Here is an 18414-nt window from a genome sequence, read left to right as displayed (position 1 = left end):
CAACAGCTGGTGATATTCGCATCTGGTGGAACAGGCCAGTCTATCCCTCTCTTCCCCAACACAGCGTTTGGCCTGTTGAAGTGACTTGCCAGGTGGCTCTGGCGCATGCCCCCTATGCTGCAACCTGGCCAGTGCATCCTCCGCCTCAGTAAGCTCCCTCTCCAGACGTCTCCTCGTACCCCCAACTTTGGACAGTCCTTCTCCTTGTGTCACCACCTTTAGCACATTCCACTCCATTCCTCTGTCAGTGGCGGACGACCAATTTGTGTCAAAGTATCCTGCAATAGCCTCCTGAAGTTCCTCCCGGAACATGGTGTTTCTGAGGGCCTTGGGATGCAGGTGCCAAAAAGAAACCCTTGGCCTACTGCAACCTACCCCCAATCCAGCAGCACCGGGGCATGGTCCGACAGGAAACGGCTCAACATGCGGGTCTGTACAACGGCCTCAGCTGCTTCATTTGAGAGTAAAGCGATCAAGCCCCCTAGTAACGGTTTGTGAGTGGGCGTGTAGCAAGTATACCCCCGTACTTCAGGGTGAGTCTCACGCCAAATGTCATCGCAGCGTTAACGATCCATCATGTCCCACAGAGCGGCCAACATGTTGGGCTTAGTGTGGAGCCTCGGAGGGTGACTATCCAGCTTTCCATCAAGCACACAATTAAAATCTCCTGCCCAGATAATTATCACTCCCACAAATGGAAGCAGTAACTTCTCCAAAGCTAAATAGACATTCGGGGCATAAACATTCAGGAGACATAACTCCTCACCGTTTAGCGTGCCATGCATCACCACATACTTTCCTTCTCAATCCCCAATAGCATGTACCCATCATCTCTGCGCGCCCAACAATGGCGGAGGAGGGAGGAGGAGCTTGGCGGGCATCCGAGATGGCCGCTTGAGCACAGCGCTCTCCGGACCCTTGCCGCTCCCGGCATTTTATCCTGACTGAATCCTGATTTCCTGCAAGAATTCATGTGGAGGACGTTTGGCTGATGACCCTGGCACTTTTCAGAAATCGATTTGGACATTGGATTCCTGAGATATGGTGATCTGAACTTTTGGGCTCCGCCCTTGAGGTGCGCCCGGGACGGGGTGCGGTTCTGTGGCCGTCCTGGAATTGAACAACAGCGGCAGGAGAACTAGCCTTGTGGGTCCCCCTCCTAAGTTTCGGTTTCGATTCTGTTTCGACTTGGGCCGACAGTGTGCGTGTCGTGCAGGGGCTGATACTTGGAGGCAGATCGGCTGTTGGGCATTCCTGTGGACTATTTGCTGGTTTGGCGACCTCTACCCGAGTGGTGCCCTTTTTGGAACCTTTGGTCCTGCGATTTGGGTGTCGGGCCCGTTGACCCTGGTGGCTCGCCTTGTGACGCATCTTCAAAATGGCGGGCAGAGGGGACAGGGAGACGCGCAAGACGAAAACACCTCTGCGCGGAGCTCCGGTTCAATCAAATGTTATGGACCGCTATACCCATTCTAAGGGGTCCCCCGGAGCTGCCCTGCCTGGTCCTATTACAGCGTCCGATCGAGTTTTGGAGGAGTCGGCGGAGCCCTCCCTGCAGGACATTATGGGCGCCATTTCGGGCGTGAGGGAATCCATCGGCCTACAGTACGAGGCCTTGGCCCATAAACTTGACACTGTGGCTATTGAAGTGAATCTGATTCGTGCTGATCTCGGCAAGACGAATGAAAGGGTACAATCATTGGATATTAAATCATCCAGCCTCACGAAGGACGTATCGGAGCTCCAGACGGAGGTTGGGAATCTCCGTCGGGTGAACGACTTCATGACCCGACGCCTGGAGGATTTTGAAAATAGGGCACGTCGCTGCAATGTCCGTCTGGTTGGTGTACCGGAGAACCCAGAACCCCACTCGGTGGATCTCCTGGTTGAAGATCTGGTCTTGAACCATCTTGCCCCTTCTGGTCTTACTAAGTTTTTCACAGTGGAACGTGCACATCGTGTTCCGGGGGGCAAAGGTAAGCCGGGAGCCCCGCCGAGACCTATTGTGGCGAAGCTTTTCCACTATAGAGACCGGGACGCTATCCTGCAGGCTTCGCGGGTGAAGGGCCCGGTGGCCTTTGAAAATGCCACGGTGAACTTCTACCCGGACTTTTCCCAACAAGTTCAGAGACAACGGATGGAATTTCGTGGTGCCAAGAAACGTCTTCGGGACCGGGGCCTACGCTATGCTATGCTCTTTCCCACCAGGCTTCGGGTCGAGTATAACGAGCGTACCCTTTTCTTTGATCGACCAGATGTTGTTAATGACTGGCTGGACTCCTTGCCTGACCGTCCTCCTGAGACTGAGCCCGCCGCTCACCCTGGTGGTGCCGAAGGTGGTGCGGAGATCTGACTGTTCGGCTCTCATGTCTTACTTTGAATACGTTTTCAGGAGTGTTGGCCGGCGTTCCTCTACAGCATAATTATTTTGTCTTTAGTTTGTTCCTTTTAGTTCTTGGTGTGGTCGGGGGGCGGGTGGAACGGGGGCCTTTCCTCCTCCGGGGTCTTTGTGTAGAATAGGGGTCCTAGGGCGACAGGCACACTGCAGGTTGGGGTGGCTCTTTAGCTTTTTGCAGGGGTGCAGGGTGGGGGGTGTTCCTTTTCAGTTTGGGGGAGGGGGGTTGGGAAGTTCTTTCTTTTCTGTGTGTTGTTTTCAAGGCGGATTGCTCCTGTGTTTGCTGCTGTTTCTGATGTCGTGCTCATGGACGTGGGGTCTTGGCTCGGGTGGATGGGATGGGGGTAGAGGGTTAAAATTCGTTTCCTGGAACGTTAACGGTCTGGGAGATCGTATTAAGCGCAGTGTGGTTTTGAAATGTATACGACGTTTATCACCGGACATTGTTTTCCTGCAAGAAACTCATTTGATTGGAAATGTTTGTTATGCAATGAATAGGTGGGGCTACCGCCTTGTGGCACACTCGGGGTTTACCTCTGGTTCCAGGGGTGTGGGTATCCTTGTTCGAACCTCCCTCCCCCTGGCAATTGATGAGGTGATTCAAGATGACCGAGGGAGGTATGCGGTCTTGGTGGGTAGATATGAGGGCCGCACCCTATCTCTCTTCAATGTTTATGTCCCCCCGGGTTTGCAGACTTCTACTTTCACTGATTTGGGCCGCGTCTTGTTAGATCTCCCTAATAGTACTCTCTTCCTGGCCGGTGATTTTAATTCGGTGCTTTCCGGCCTTCACGATCGCCATCCCCCTAGGGATACTCCGGCTGCTCAGCAGTGGTTGGGTGGGTTTCTAGATACCTTTGGCCTTGTGGACTGCTGGCGACTGTTGCATCCCACTCAGCTTCAATACACATTCCACTCTGGGGCACATGGCAGTTTGTCTCGGCTGGATTATTTCCTGATGCCCGCGGCCCAGTCGTCGGCGGTCAGTGAGATTTTGCATTTGCCAAGGGGTATCTCTGACCACTCGCCGCTCTGGCTTCGTTTTGAGGTTGGGGTAGAGGCAGCGGGCCGAGTAGCTCCCATTAACCCATGGTACCTTTCCTCCCCTGAGACCCGTAGCCTCTTGCTCAAGTCCATGGATGCGTATTTCCTGGACAACGAGGGGTCGGTCTCTTCGGCTGTGTCCCTGTGGGAAGCTTTTAAAACGGTGATTCGTGGACAGGCCCTTTCCTTGATTGTTGAAGCTAAGAAAGCCGGGAAGAGGGAGGTGGTAGACCTTGAGGGGGAGATTTCGGCTTTGGAGGACGAACTGGACTCTGGTGTCACGCCTGAGAAACTTCACGCCCTGGGTTTGAAACAATTTGCCTATAAATCCCTGGTCACGGACGCTGCAAAGGTGATGTTTCGAGAACAACAAGGCAGGTTATATGATGTGGGTGATAAAGCGGGTAAACTCCTAGCGTGGTTGGACAAGAAAGAAAGAGTTAATCGTGTGGTGCCCGTGATTCAGTCTGCGAGTGGTGAGAATGTGACTGACCCGATTGCTATTGTTGACCGTTTTGCCGAATACTTCCGTGTTGTGTATGCTCCCGTGTCTGTGAGGGATGTGGCTGATTCTCGCCTTCTGTTGCGTGATATAACTCTGCCCTGTGTCTCCGACTTGGACCGTATTGCTTTGGACTCCCCTTTTACGGCTGATGAGATAGCTACTGCTATCCGTTCGCTCCGCTCGGGCAAAGCATTGGGCCCGAACGGGTTGCCTATTGAGTTGTACAAGTTACGTCCCGATAAGATGGCGCCGTATCTCCGCGATATGTTTTTAGAATCCCGAGAGCGGAACATCCTTCCCTACGATCAGCGTCTGGCGACGATAGTCGTCATCCCCAAAGATGGTAAACCGCGGGACCTTTGTTCCTCATATAGGCCTATATCCCTGTTAAATGTTGAACCCAAGGTTTTGGCGAAACTTTTGGCGTCCCGTCTTCTGTCGGTTCTTGGTGACCTGGTCCATCCAGATCAATCTGGCTTTATCCCGCATCGCAACACTGCTTTGAATCTACGTCGCCTTCACGGCGTGATAGCGAGGGCGGGGCTGTTGACGGAACCGGCCATTTTGGCGTCTTTGGATGCCTCTATGGCCTTCGATACTGTGGAGTGGCCCTATTTATGGGCGACTCTTGAGAAATTCGGATTCGGGTGCGAGTTTATTAGCTGGATTAAATTGTTGTACGCGGAACCTCTGGCGCAAGTTGTGGTGAATGGTAGGGTGTCGGCTCCCTTCTCCTTGGGCAGGGGCACCCGCCAGGGTTGCCCCTTGTCTCCGCTGCTGTTTGCACTCGCTCTTGAACCATTGGCGGCCTGGCTTCGGTGGGAACCGTCCCTTAAAGGGATTCGTTGGGCCCCGGACTTTGAAGACCGTGTCTCGCTTTATGCGGACGATATCCTCTTGTATCTTACCTCCCCTCGTAAGTCTTTATCCGTTTTATTTGACGTTCTCGCGTCCTTTGGTGCTAACTCGGGCCTTGTAATTAACTGGACCAAGTCCTGTGTATATGTTTTATCTGGTGTCTTGCCTCCGTTGCCGAGTAGACTTCCCATTCAGGTGGCCCAGGATGGCTTCAAATACTTGGGGATTTTTGTTACTTTGGACTCGTCCCTTCGCTTTGATCGTAATCTCCTTCCCCCGTTGCTTAGACTACGTTTGGACGTTGCCCGCTGGCGTAAACTTCCCTTATCTCCTCTGGGTCGGGCGGCCCTGTTTAAAATGATGTCATTGCCGCGATTTCTCTACGCTCTCCAGAACTTTTATGATCCTATCCCTAAGACCTATTTTCGGGAGATTGAGAGTCTTCAGAGACAGCTTATTTGGGATGGGCGTCCGCGCATTGCTCTCGCGAAACTTTCCATCCCGTGGTATGACGGGGGCATGGCGCTCCCCGACATTAAGAGATATTATTGGGCCTCCCACCTGTCTGCTATCAATCACGTTATGTTTTCGCCGGGTCGTAATCCGGCGTTCGAGATGGATAAACTTCAGCTTCCGGGAGGTGATTTTAACAGAGTGCTTTACTCTCGCTCCGCTGGGCGCCATCTTGTGGGACCTACATTGACTGCTTTGACTGTGTGGCGCGCTGCGAATGTGAGCTTGGGCTGGGAAGATCGCTTGACGTTGGCGACACCGCTTTATGCTTCGGAACGTCTGGGCGGTCTCTGGTCTACCAAGGGTTTCGACCGTTGGGATGTGATTGGGATTTGTAAGGTGGGGGATGTGTACTCTAAGGGTTCTGTGCGGTCGTTTCAGGCCCTCCAGGCTGACTATGGCCTGAATGGTCGGGAATTCTTTCGTTATCTACAGGTCAGACACGCCCTTGCTTCGGTATTTGCTCCTGGTGAGATTCCGCCTGATTCTTCCCCCCTTGAAGACCGTATCCTTGACGGGCATCTTCCTGATAGCACTATCTCCCTGATCTATAAAAAGTTGATTAATAATCGGGCCGACCTACTGGTCCGACTTCGGGAAGCGTGGGTGGGCGATGGGTTGGAACTTGATGATGAGGACTGGCAATCGGCCCTCTCCTCCCCGAAGGAGGTGGCTATTCCGGCTCGTCTCCGTCTGGTTCAACTTAAGATCCTTCATCGGGTGTACGTTACGGGACCGCGTCTGGTGGTGATGGGCTTTTCCTCCGACGGGTTATGCAAGCGTGGCTGTGGTTTGAGTGCAACTTTTTTGCATATTCTTTGGGAGTGCCCGATGGTGGCTGCTTATTGGACGGCTGTGATTGACGTGATGGCTGTGGTGACAGGTGTGTCCTTGCGTCCGGAACCTCGTCGCTGTCTTTTGAATGTTTGGGAACCCACCGACTATTCGGTGGCCCAGACCAGATGGGCCACCCTGGGTTATATGGTTGCGAAGCGGGATATCGCGCAACTCTGGGGGGCCTCTAGGCCCCCTGACGTCTCGAAATGGGAGGATAATATGGACTGGTCCATGTTCCGTGAGAAGACTGTCTATGTGGCCAGGGGCAGACCCAGGGCGTGGACGAAGGTTTGGGGTCAATGGAATGACTACCGTGGCGACATTTGTACTCCTTCCCTTGTAGGCACTGCTGAGATTACCCTGTCTCCCTAGGCGAGCGTTCCTGGAACCTTTTATATAGGGGTTGTACTGGTGTTTCCGGTTCTCCCCTCTGATCTCCTCGCCCCTCCCCCCCCCCCCCCCCCCCCCCGATCTCCTTGGAGCTTGGAGCTCCGTTTATGTTCTCCTGCTGCTATACCCCCTTTACGTCCTTTGGGCTGACTGACAGTACTATACTTTCGCCTTTTTGGGTGCTTGTTCTTTCATATAAAATAAAATCTGTTTTGTCCTGTATTTCGTGGGGAGTATTGCATTGTTGGTCGATTGTTGCCTCTGCGGGCAGGTATCTTGTATTTCGACTCCTCTTTAGCGGCCAGCCCGTGTGGTTGTAGGCCCATCCTTGTATTTTCTTGCTTACTCCAATAAAGGTTTTTAAAAAAAAAACAAAAAAAAAAAAAACAATGGCGGAGGATGACTGGTGCACCGTAACCAATTTGAGCATTAAACAACATCTAGCACCAACCAGGCACACAGTAGACAGCAAACTATACTAGTCAACCCACTTCCATAAACTACACAGTCAGCCACTGAAAATCTTAGTGTCAGGTTGAGTTGATGCACCAGCACAGGCACACTGGCCCGCACTGGTCACATCTTCCCACTCTTAGCCATCACTCGCATACAACCAAGCAATTCAGACACACACCTTACATGCTCTGTCGCACAGCAATATAGTCAACAGATGAAAGAAGAAGAGAGTGGAAGTAGAAGGCGAGAGTAGGAGAGAAAGTAAGGTGAGGAAGCAATGAATGAATGGAAAGAGAGGCGCCTGCCCGTTTCATATTAGCGCTATTAGATCTGGGGGTCTCTAGTTGGCAGAGGTAGGTACCAATGTCCAAATAAGGACCCTTGCTTCTAGTCAGGGTAAGGGGAATACACTCTTTAGATAACCCCTGCTCACCCCCTTGGTAGCTTGGCACGAGCAGACAGGCTTATCAAAGGCAATGTGTAAATTATTTGTACCAACACTCACAGTAACACAGTGAAAACATCACAAATGGACTCCACACCAGTTTAGAAAAATAAAGTATCTTTATCTAAACTGCACAAGACCAAAACAACAAAAATTCAATATACACAGTTCAAGAATATGATTTTAAAAGAGTTCTAGGGTTTACGTCAAAATAATCCTTAGTTGTGTCACGTGTAGCCAAAAGTACCTTTAGATGCGACAAAAGTTCCAAATGGAAGCTGTAGCGTTAAAAAACAAGCAATGCGTCACTCCTGAGACCCTGGGGAGGCGATGCGACAGCCCCGCTGGACGCAGCGGACGTGTTGCGACAAATCCGGTCTGTATGGGGAGGGAGGCGATACCTTGTATGGATTCCGGTGCGCAGGTTCGGTAGGAAGCGTCTCGCAAAGGCACGATGCGACGATCTTCGGGACGGCGACGATGTCAGGTAAGTCCGTAATTCGCAGCGCAGCGTCTATATTCTCCTCTCGCTGCCCCTCGATGCGATGTTCGCAGCGATGTGATGCGGTCCGCAAGCAAGAGTTGCGGCGATCTCACCCAGCGACGACAGGCTCTGCGACGATGTTCGCAGCGTTAGTAATCTTCCCGCACCGGGCCGATGTGTTCCGCAAGCGAAGGATACGTCGGCTCTTTCAGCAGCAACAGGCGCTGTGATGATCTCGATCTTCACGATGGCGGTATTTTCCTCGCAATGTCGGGGATGCGCTCCACAAGCGAGCGATGCGTGAAAATTTGCAGATTGTCTTAGTTTCTTCTTGTTCAGCTTCCCAAACAGCAGGCACAACTTCCAGAGGCATCACAACTGGACCAAGCACTCTAGGAAGGGCAGAACTCATAAACTCATACAGCAGAGTTCAGGGGGAATCTGGGGGTGAAGTCCTTTTGTTCCTGGGACTTCTTAACAGGGAGCCAGCTCTACTCAGGCCCTTGGAGAACTCTTCAAGCAAGGGGACACAGCAACAGCAAAGTCCTTCCCCTCTCCTTGGCAGCAAAGCAACTGCAGGTCAGCCCACAAGTACACAGCAGGACAGTCCTTCCTCTTCAGTCTTCTAGCTTTCTCCTTGGCAAAGGTTCCTTCTTGATTCCAGGATGATCTAATTTTCTGTAGTCTGGGTAGCCCTTTTTATACTAGTCTTTCCTTTGTTCTCTAGAGGCAGAGAGGCCTTGGCTTGGTCAGAACCAGTTCAGGTCAGTTCCTGAGCACTTTGTTCTTCTGTCTTCTCCTCTCCTTTCAGAGAGAAGGGCAGGGTTGTCAGCCGCCCAGCAGGAGGTGGAGCCAGCATTGTGGAAGGCAGGCACAGCCCTATTCAGGCCCAGGTGCTATCCCCTCCCACCACTCAAGATGCAGATGCAGTCATTCAGCCTAGGGCTGACTTATCCACCCTCCTGGGGGCTCCCCAGCCCCTGTCACTCACAAACCAGGCAGTCAATTCACAAACAGGCCAAGGCACACAGAAAGGTTAGACCAGAGAACAGCCATCTTCTAAAAGTGCTGTTCTCAAACACAGGATTTAAAAACCATCCTTACTAAAAGATGTGTTATTAAATTTTGAGTTCAGGGATATCAGACTTTAATTTTCTATCTTCCTCCCTATGGGAAGATATGCAGGTAAACATGTTACTTCGCATTACCCATTATAGCCATAGGCAAGATAGCCCTCTCAGCAGTGAAAAACAAAAATGGCTGTCGTTCACTACCAGAACTTGGCACACACACTGGAACATGCTCTACCTTTCATATGCACTGCACCCTGCCCAGGGGGTACCTTGGGCCTTCTATAGGGATGCCCAATGTGTACAGAAAGTGAAGGGTTAGGCCTGGCCAGTGTGGACACTGGTCATGGCAGTTAGCAACTGCACACAGGCACTGCGGTGGCAGGCCTGAGACACCATTTTAGAACTACTCATGTGGTTGCACAATCAGTGCTGCTGGCCGCTAGTAGCATTTGAGTCACCTGCCCTGGCACACTCAGTTCACTTTACTAGGGACTTCCTGTTAATACAAATATGCCAATTATGGATAACCAATCACACTTACAATTTACTCAGGGAGCACTTGCACTTTGACTCTGATCAGCAGTGGCAAAGTTCCCAAAGCATCTAAACCAGCAAAAACTAAATCCAGCATAGCGTCAAAAATACAGGAGGTAGAGGCAAAAAGTCAGGGGAAACCATGCCAAAGATGCCAGGTCTAACAAGCACCCATCCCAATCACACCATATGTGGTCCGGAAACTGCAGTCACCAATGCTACGCTATGCAGCAATAGCCTCAGTTCATCACCACCAGAGCCAGGCGCATGGCCCACCTCTCCTCCAGCAAGTAGTGTTGCATATGTGCAACCCATTAGTCCTTGGCGTATTCAAGGATCATCAAGTGGAGGGGTGTCCTCCACCATATCCCCATACTGGTGTCAGAGTTAAAGGCAGTGACTTCCTCCACCAGGGTCCTCACAGCCTCATGTTCAGCCTGCAGCAACAGCTGGGCCATTCTGAGAAGTCACCGTCGCCCCTCATTTATTTATTTATTTGTAAAGTTTTATAAAGCGGGAACATGACCTTTGCGGGTATCAGAGCACTGTACACAGAGGCAAAATCATGAATAAACTCAGTACATTGGAGGTCAACACTGTAAAACAACAAGGAGTAAACAATCAAGACCAGGGACCGGGTAGTGGGCCCACTGGTTCAGTTTCTCATAGAGTGCAAAAGATTTCCTGTAACATTCAGCAATACAATCATAAAGTGACTTGTCACAACATAGTAAAATAAATGACAAATCTGTAGACGGCCCAGCTACTATAGTTCAGGAAGGGCCCTAGTGTAAAATAACAATATACCAACCAATCATAAGCTAAATAGAGAACGATATGTTGGGATATATGTCAAATCTGTCAACAAGGGGACTTGAAAAAGAGTACTGGATGATGCAGTTAATGTTCACTGGGGAAAAGCCATTTGGCCTGTTTCGTGGAAGAAGCAGTGGAAGGATTGGCTCTGATCTCGGTAGGAAGAGCGTTCCAAATTCTAGGAGCAAGGACGGAGAAAGCACTTTTGTACATACTTTTCTTTTTGAATTTGGGCGGTTTCAAGAGTAGTGTGGACGTACTTATCTGATAGAGACTACTAGCCGCAGATTCCTTCACGTAGAATTATCCCGAGGCGTGAGACTGGATCCGGAAACTTTTTGCCACACCATTCCTGCGCACCGGGGCGACATCACGCGACTCCGCCCAGGCGTCGTCCGCACACGTGTCAGCGAGGTCACATAAGCCCCACCCCGGCGCGCCTACGTCAGTTTTTTCCTTTTCGGCATGCAACGCGGATCCGGTCTTGCTGCGGGCCTGTTTGGGGCCCTCTTTTTCTTCACCAATTGTCTTCTGTCTGGTGGAATAGTGTGCGAATGCCTTCGGGCTTCAAAACTTGCACGTCGTGTGGGCATCTTATGTCGGCGACGGACCCTCATCTCATTTGTATGTGGTGTTTGGGGGAGGATCATGGCACCACTGATTGTGATGCGTGTCAACAGTTGAAGCCGAAGTTGCGGCAGGACGGCCGCATGAAACTTCTATCAGCACGTCTCTTCAGGTCGACCTCCTCCCCTGAATCAGCTTCGGCAGACGGCTTCAGAGACGGCCTTGGTCGTCGTCCCCTTCCTTCTCCGATGTCGTGAGAGCATCGCTCCCCAGTGGGTAAGTGTCGCAGTTTGTCCTTGGGGCTGGTGTTCGGCCTTCCGGGGGGCGTGCACTCTCCGCGGGTGATGCGGCCTCTCGTGTCGTCCTCCTATCCACCGTTTCCCGGTGAGGGGGCGTCGATAGGCCAGATTGAGACATACGCGGCGGCTTTCCAGGCCTCGCTGGTGTCTCCTCCTCCTCCTTCCCTTCCTGGGGCATCGGTGGTTCCCTTGCGTCGGGCGGGGCCCTCCGCGGCGCCGCTGGTGGCTCTGGCGCCGACTGGTTCGGATCCAGGCTTGGAGGATGCGGTGCTGTTGGGGTGCGGCCCCTCTGGGGTCCCTCCTTCGCGCCACGGCGCCTCTGCCTCACCGCAAACTCTTGCGGGAGTCCCTGTAGTGTCGCACACTGTTCCCATGCTCCCACAGTTTTTTGTTTGGTGGTTCCGCGTTGTGGTGCGGAAAAGTTCTCTGAAGAAAACTGACGTAGGTGCGCCAGGGTGGGGCTTATGTGACCTCGCTGACGTCGCGTGCGCGGAAGACGCCTGGGCAGAGTCGCATGATGTCGCCTCGCCCCCGGCGCACAGGGATGCTGTGGTAAAAAGTTTCCGGATCCAGTCTCGCGCCTGGGGATAACTCTACGTCAAGGAATCTGCGGCTAAAATCGTCTCTACAAGATACATCGTTACCGAAGGTAAGTAACTCGTACCTTAAGTTCCGACAAGAGCCAGAAATATCAAGCTTGTTCACCAGATAGGCCGGAGTGTTGTAATTCAAGGCTTTAAGCGGGAGGCAAGCTATTTTAAAATGAACCCTCGCTTCAATAGACAGCCAGTTAAGCAGCAAAAGGTCAGGTGTGATGCGATCGTGTTTTTTGGAGCCTGTGAGTCTGACCTCTCCAGATCCAGGGAACCATTGTGGCACACCACCACTCATTGGGTCGAACAGGAGGCATGTCTGGCTCGCCTGCAGCGTCCACCATCCTTCTGTGTTGGCTTTTCGCCGAAGGTTCGCACAGCTGTACCCTTCTGGGTGAGAGCTCTCCCCTCGCTTTGCACCTCTAGCCAATCCCATGCGGCCTCTGGTGTGGTGACGAAATGGGTGCGGTCTCCATGAATGACCTTCAGCTTAGCAGGAAAGAAAAGTATATATTGGAGGTTCTTTGCTCTCAATTTCTTCTTCACTCCCCCAAAGGATGCCCTCTGCTGTGCCCCATGCGCGTATAATCCGGGAAAATTTGGATAGAGTTGTGATCAAATGTGGGGTCTCTGTTCTGGTGAGCGGCCTTTGGAATACAGTCACAATCATTATAGTTGAGGACCTTTGCAATAAGTGTTCGGTAGCATTAGGGCATGATGTGCACATTCAATCACAAAGATAGAAGACAGTTCAGCCATTGGGAATGCAGTTTTTATCCACTTTTCAAGAATGAGTTCCAGGGCTGCTCCCTCTGCCCCCTCCAGAAATCCAACAAAATGGAGATTACACCTTCGGTAGCGGCCCTCCACATCTTCTGGTCATCTCTCCAAAACTGATGATTTAGCAGAAAAATCAGTGACCCTCTAGGTCAGTCAGTCTGTTCAGTAGCAAGGGATTTTCCCACTTCTGTGCGAAAGTCAACTTGCAGGAGTCCAACATCTAGGGGCACTGCATCAATCTTGGTCTGCACAGCTGCACTTTAGGCCTCTATGGCTGCAAGTATTTTAGCTTTAGTGGGGTTGGAATGCGAATTCTCATTCCCTGAGAGATACTCACGTAGAGGATCTACCTGTGACACACCTCCCTGGGCCGTAAACTGATCCATCTTAGTTTGCTTTGCCCCCCCTCTGTGGTCTGTACTTGGCAGATCAAATATGCTATGCGTGAGGCGCCGCCATCTCCGCAGTACTCAGTGTAGAGGTAGACCGCGCATCAGGAAAGTCCGCCACAAAGAGTGAAACCAGGGCCCAGTACAGTCTGCTGCGATGGCCCACTTATGTGCAGTGTGCAGCCCCCAAAGTCTGCTCGATGTACCGTCGGGTATAAATGGGGGAAATCTTTTTTGTAGTGGAGTGCAGCAGTGCAGTGTCTAGAGAGCAAGGAGGGGAGCAGTTCAACCAGGGCCAGGTAAAATGTGTGCAGCAGCAGACAATCAACGGTCCCAGCAAACTCTTGCTACCAGGAATGCCTCATATGGGCTATGCTATTCCCCTTGTGCAAATCCAAGGGCCCACACTGCCAGCAGGCAGGGCCTTCTCCTCAGGGGCGATCACAATGGGGAATCCTGCGACCACTGAAGTAGACACAGGAGTTCCATCAATAAGAATTCAGTGGGACTGGGGCACTTCCCCCAGGCGCAGGTAGCTCTCTGCCTCGTGGCCAGCAAATGTCCCATGCCAGCACGGCAGAATCCAGGAACGTGACCACCACTTCTCCAACCGGACCCTCGCCGACTGTACAGGCACCGGACTCCAGGTGCAGTCCCCTCGCAGAGCATTCAGCCCGTCCACGGAACAATGCCCTTTCCATGGCCAGTCTGGCTCTCGCATGCAGCACCCAGTAGTATGGTGCGCCAGGCCAGCAGGGAAGTAATCAGTCTCCGACCCGGGGCCTCAACGAGGTCATCCTCTTCACTCCTGCAGCCCCCCGGTGTTGACTACAACCAGCAACAGCACCGTAGCATTGGGAAGTCAGGACTCTCTGCTGGTGCCAGTCTCCTGAGGCAGGCTAACTAGATACCTGCGGCATACACCGGCCCGAATAGGCTGCAGCACCGGTACAGTCAGACGCCTAAACCGCATGCTTCAATTTCCCTTGACGTACACTGTTAAGGGCATATGGCCTAACACAAATAGAAATGAACTGGAAAGTACCAGAGCAAAATAAAAATCATGTCATGTCATTATGCACCACAGAGAATCGACAAATGAGGATTAAACCCATATAATGGATGACTCCCTTTGGGAGTATTTATGTGAAAGATAGAAGATATGTAAGAAACAAGTGACCCTTCACCTGATGCCTGACTTCACAGCAAAGGTTCTGTTAAACTTCTAATCAAAATTAATAAATTATTATACAATATTACACCCTGTAGATTTTTCAATTGTATAAATGAATTTTTAATTTTAACCATGAAACATCTAAACATGAATACTGATAAATCAGTTCTAACAGTATCCAATTCATTTCAAAGGATGATGTACATTCTTTCTTGATTATTATCTTGTTAAAATCTTGCAATTCTTCTACATTTTGTATTAGTCATGCCCGATGCATTTTAGGATGTAGAATCCCTTCTTCAGGGGTCTCTGGAAATATAAACAAATGTAAAACCAAATAAATTAATGATACTTCTTATAAAGCAGGGATAAATCTAAATCCCATAACTCAACAATATATAGGGCACGAATGGTAGACTTTCAGAAAAACGAACCAAAAGCTGAGTGAAAAGATGTGCCATAAACACAACTGTCTATACTAAACCTCCAAAAGTGACTCGTATATCTTTGCTTGTGTGACCCAAAGAAGACCTGAAAAATACAGTGAAAACCACTCAATATTTGGGGCATGGCTTGGAGCGTCAAGATGCCGGTCGCGCTCTTAAGAGTGCTCCTGACCCCTCCGTCATACGCTCCCAGCTGTATAGCCCATCGGCAGACCGTTGTCACCCCCAATAGCAGGCATTAACTCACCAACACAGTGGCAAGCTCGGGCAGTGATTGAATCTCCTGCGACGCCCGCCGGCAGCCAGCTCTGCTCAGCAACCCTCAGGAAGGCCTCACAAGATGGCGAATCGGACTCCGTGTCTGCGGACATTGGTGTTGCCGGCGAGCCCTTCTTGACTTAATCCCTGAAGCTGAGGCAACCGCTGGCTCCACATCCCAGCGGAGGACTTCGAGACGCCTCCAGCGGCGGTCGGACCGGACCATGACCTGGGCTTCGGGTCAGGAGGTGGCGGTCCCTGCGGTGCGCCACATGGCTGATTCAACGGCCTAAATCTCTGTCTCCCACCCACCACCGCCAAGATTGAGCTGAAGTGGTCCCCTCGCTGAGCAGGTCAGTAAAGAGATCCTTAACCCTGGGGGAGGATTTGACGGGGACCGAGGGCTCCCTTGCTGAAGAGACCCCAGCGGGTGGTGGCGAGCGGGAGCGGGGTCCTCTGTGGCGGCCCTTCGATGTGAGGTTGGGCAGTTTAGCAGAGCCACTGCCACAGTGTCGCCGGTGCACCGAGTGGGACGGCCTGACCTCCTCCCCTGCCCGCTGCCCGTTTGTGGCCTGCTTAAACGAGGCCAGAGACTCTGGTGCCACGAGGCCCCGGCAACACTCTCTTCTCCTCCGAAGGGCGCAGTGCCCAAAACCTAGAGGCTAGACCCCACCGCCCTGAGTTAGTGAAATGACCTGACCCGGTCGGAGCCACCGTCTTCCGGGTCAGCGCTAAGAAGAGCAGTGATCCCAGGTCAAGCCTCGTGGAGAAGAGAGAAGTCCAGGGGGCCAGAGCTCTGTTAACTGTGCCTTTTTTCTGCCCTTTGGCCCCAGTACCTCACCCTGGAACCAACAACTAGGGCCGTGGACACCTCACTTCACCCAATGTAGACCCCAGCGTAGAACTCAGGCACAGGCCTGGCGGTAGCAAACCTAAAAATACCTGCTAATCGCCCAGCCTGAAGACCACCAAACCTGAAAGCGACATCTGAGCAAGGGAAGCACCTCTCCTCAAATTAATTGAGCAAGCTGGTATTGTGGGTGGCACTCCCCCTCGTTCTGTACTCCTCCGCCGGCACCCACCTGTAGAGAGGCCAAATCGCTGACTGCACAGGCTCCAATGTCCCTTGAACAATTAGAAAGAAGCCTCAAGCGAGGACCCGGTACTCCTGCCTAGGAAAGATAGGGATACTCAGCCTACCAAGAACTCTAGAGCCACCCACTCCGGGCCACTTCAACGACAAGGTGGAGATTGCCCTTTGGTCTCACACAGTGACCAACTGGGAGAATATGGGACAACGCTGGTTTAAGTTACCCTCTCCTCCACACAACATGGGGGAAAGACTGTGGTCCGAAGCCAACTGCAGCGCAGACGCAAACTAAGATGGACCAGTTCACCACGAATGGTTCACAGCACTTCATCCTTTCACCAGCGTGATTGCACAATGCTCCCACCGATTGAAAGACGGAGTTCCAAGTCTCATTTGCCCATGGACCGGCCTGACCCCTCAGAGGAGCTCGATCCCAGTAGTCTCTTGGCCCCACACATCATGCATGATGCAGAGATTAAATAGAGCCAATCCCCTCTGAGTTCTGTCATGGAACGTTAAATGGAATGCTTGACAGAATCAAAAGGACAGCAGTCCTGAGACACACCCAAAGACACACTGCAGATGTACTTTTACTTCAGGAAACTCACCTCCTGGGAGCCACTGCCCCTTCCTCGCATGATATGGGTTTGATAGGGTATGGCACTCTGGTTTTGAGCAGGATTCACGAGGGGTGGCGATCCTCCTCAAGCACAGCCTTCTCTTCGTACTCAACCATGACACAAGGGACGCCCAAGGACGGTTTGTGGCCCTAACCGGGATGTTCGGAGGGGGGGGTTTACGCCAAACCTAATTTCTATATGTATCCCGTCAGCCTCACTAACATCATCGTTGGGACAGATTGCAGACATTGTCTCCGCCCTACGTCTCGATGAGACAGTGATAGGAGGTGATTCCAATGCAGCCATGTGCCCAGGCCTCAACACCGGGCAGGACGTCACACGCAAAACGACTAGCAGACTGGGCATGCACCCATGGCCTCTGTGATATCTGGAGAATTTGGAACCCCTGGGGCACTCAATACACCCACACCTCCGCAGCGCATCACACTCAAGCGCATATCAACATGATTTTTATGCCAGCCCCCGATTGCCAGAGGGTGTCTGACATTAGTATCCTTCCCCGAGGCATCTTGGATCACTCACCCCTTCTCATCTGCCTGGGCGACCTTACCGATGCACTCAGCCCCATCTGGAGGCTAAATGCCTCGTTCCACCAGAACATAGATTTCAAAAAAGCAATCAGAAAGGAACTCCGACAATACTTCCTTGCAATCAAGGCTCGGTCCCCTCCCCGAGTACCCTCTGGGAAGCGAATAAGGCCACTATTCGCGGCTTCGCCAGAGGCCTGCTTAAGACACGGCGATTGTCCCAAGATTGCCGACTTGCCCTACTAGAGGCACAAGCAACACGCTTAGAGAGGAACTCACCCAGGTGTTGGACGACTCGCAAGAGAAGCAACTCGCGACCCTAAGGGAAGAGATAAACAAATGTCGCTGTAGTCGGCCAAGCTGCTATGGAGATCCTCCGTTGCACGATTGTATGGCTGGGGGGACAAAAACTGGAAAATACTACACAGGCTAGCATCGTACCCCTTGAATAACCGCATAATCCCCTAGGTGCAGGATCGCTCTAGTGTCACCCGCCGTGCGCCAGACGCAATAGCCCAGTGGTTTGCCGACTACTTTTCCCGGCTTTATTCAGCCTAAAGGCTTGAAGCTTCCCTTCCCAACCTTACTGGGAGATGTTTGTCTTCCCCGCCTCACCGCGAATGAGGTGGCTGGCTTAGATCCCCCCCATTACCCCTGAGGAAATAAGTGATGCCATTTCCTTGATAGCCGCAGGGAAAACCCCAGGCCCGATGGGCTCCCACAAGAATACTATGCCACATACCGAGACATTCTGGTTCCCCACCTCCTAGCCCTAATTCAAGAAGTTATAGAGACAGGGGCTTTTCCTCATGAGACGGACACAGCAACTATTGTTGTTATTCTTAAGAGCCAAGGCCACAGCTATGATTTGTTTCTTGCGTTTAGCCTCTTTTTTTCCTTATTTCATATATTGTTGTGTTTATGGTTTCACTGAAAGCAAAAATGAAAAAATGCAATGTGATATTCTCACTTACCATGATCCCTTTGCGCGAATGTTGGATTATTGGACAATGCTGCATATGGTGCCTGGTGGCGGCTCACTTGATTCTTCTCTGTGCAAAAGTAGATTGCTTATTTGCTCAATAAAGAGATTTAAAAAAAAAAAAAAAGAGCCGAGGCCACCTTCTCTTGCCTGCTCGGACTACCGTCCAATATCACTAATCAACACGGAGGTTAAAATCTACGCTACGATCCTGGCCCAACGCCTGCGACCAACCCTCAGTAAGCTGGTCCATCCTGATCGATGAGGCTGTATGCCGGCACGCAGTACAACGCATTGCTTGCGGCGACTACAGCTGGC

The 18414-nt window shown here is 51.8% G+C and overlaps 1 protein-coding gene across 1 annotated transcript in view; it reads left to right on the top strand.

The window, feature by feature from the left end:
- Nucleotides 1-18414, top strand: part of SPAG1 (sperm associated antigen 1) — a 906455-nt gene that overhangs the window by 407379 nt on the left and 480662 nt on the right. The gene's annotated exons all lie outside the window — the stretch shown is intronic.

This window comes from Lissotriton helveticus, chromosome 4_1, assembly GCF_964261635.1.
Source record: "Lissotriton helveticus chromosome 4_1, aLisHel1.1, whole genome shotgun sequence".
Classification (NCBI taxonomy): domain Eukaryota; kingdom Metazoa; phylum Chordata; class Amphibia; order Caudata; family Salamandridae; genus Lissotriton; species Lissotriton helveticus.
This window is presented reverse-complemented; position numbering and strand designations above follow the sequence as displayed.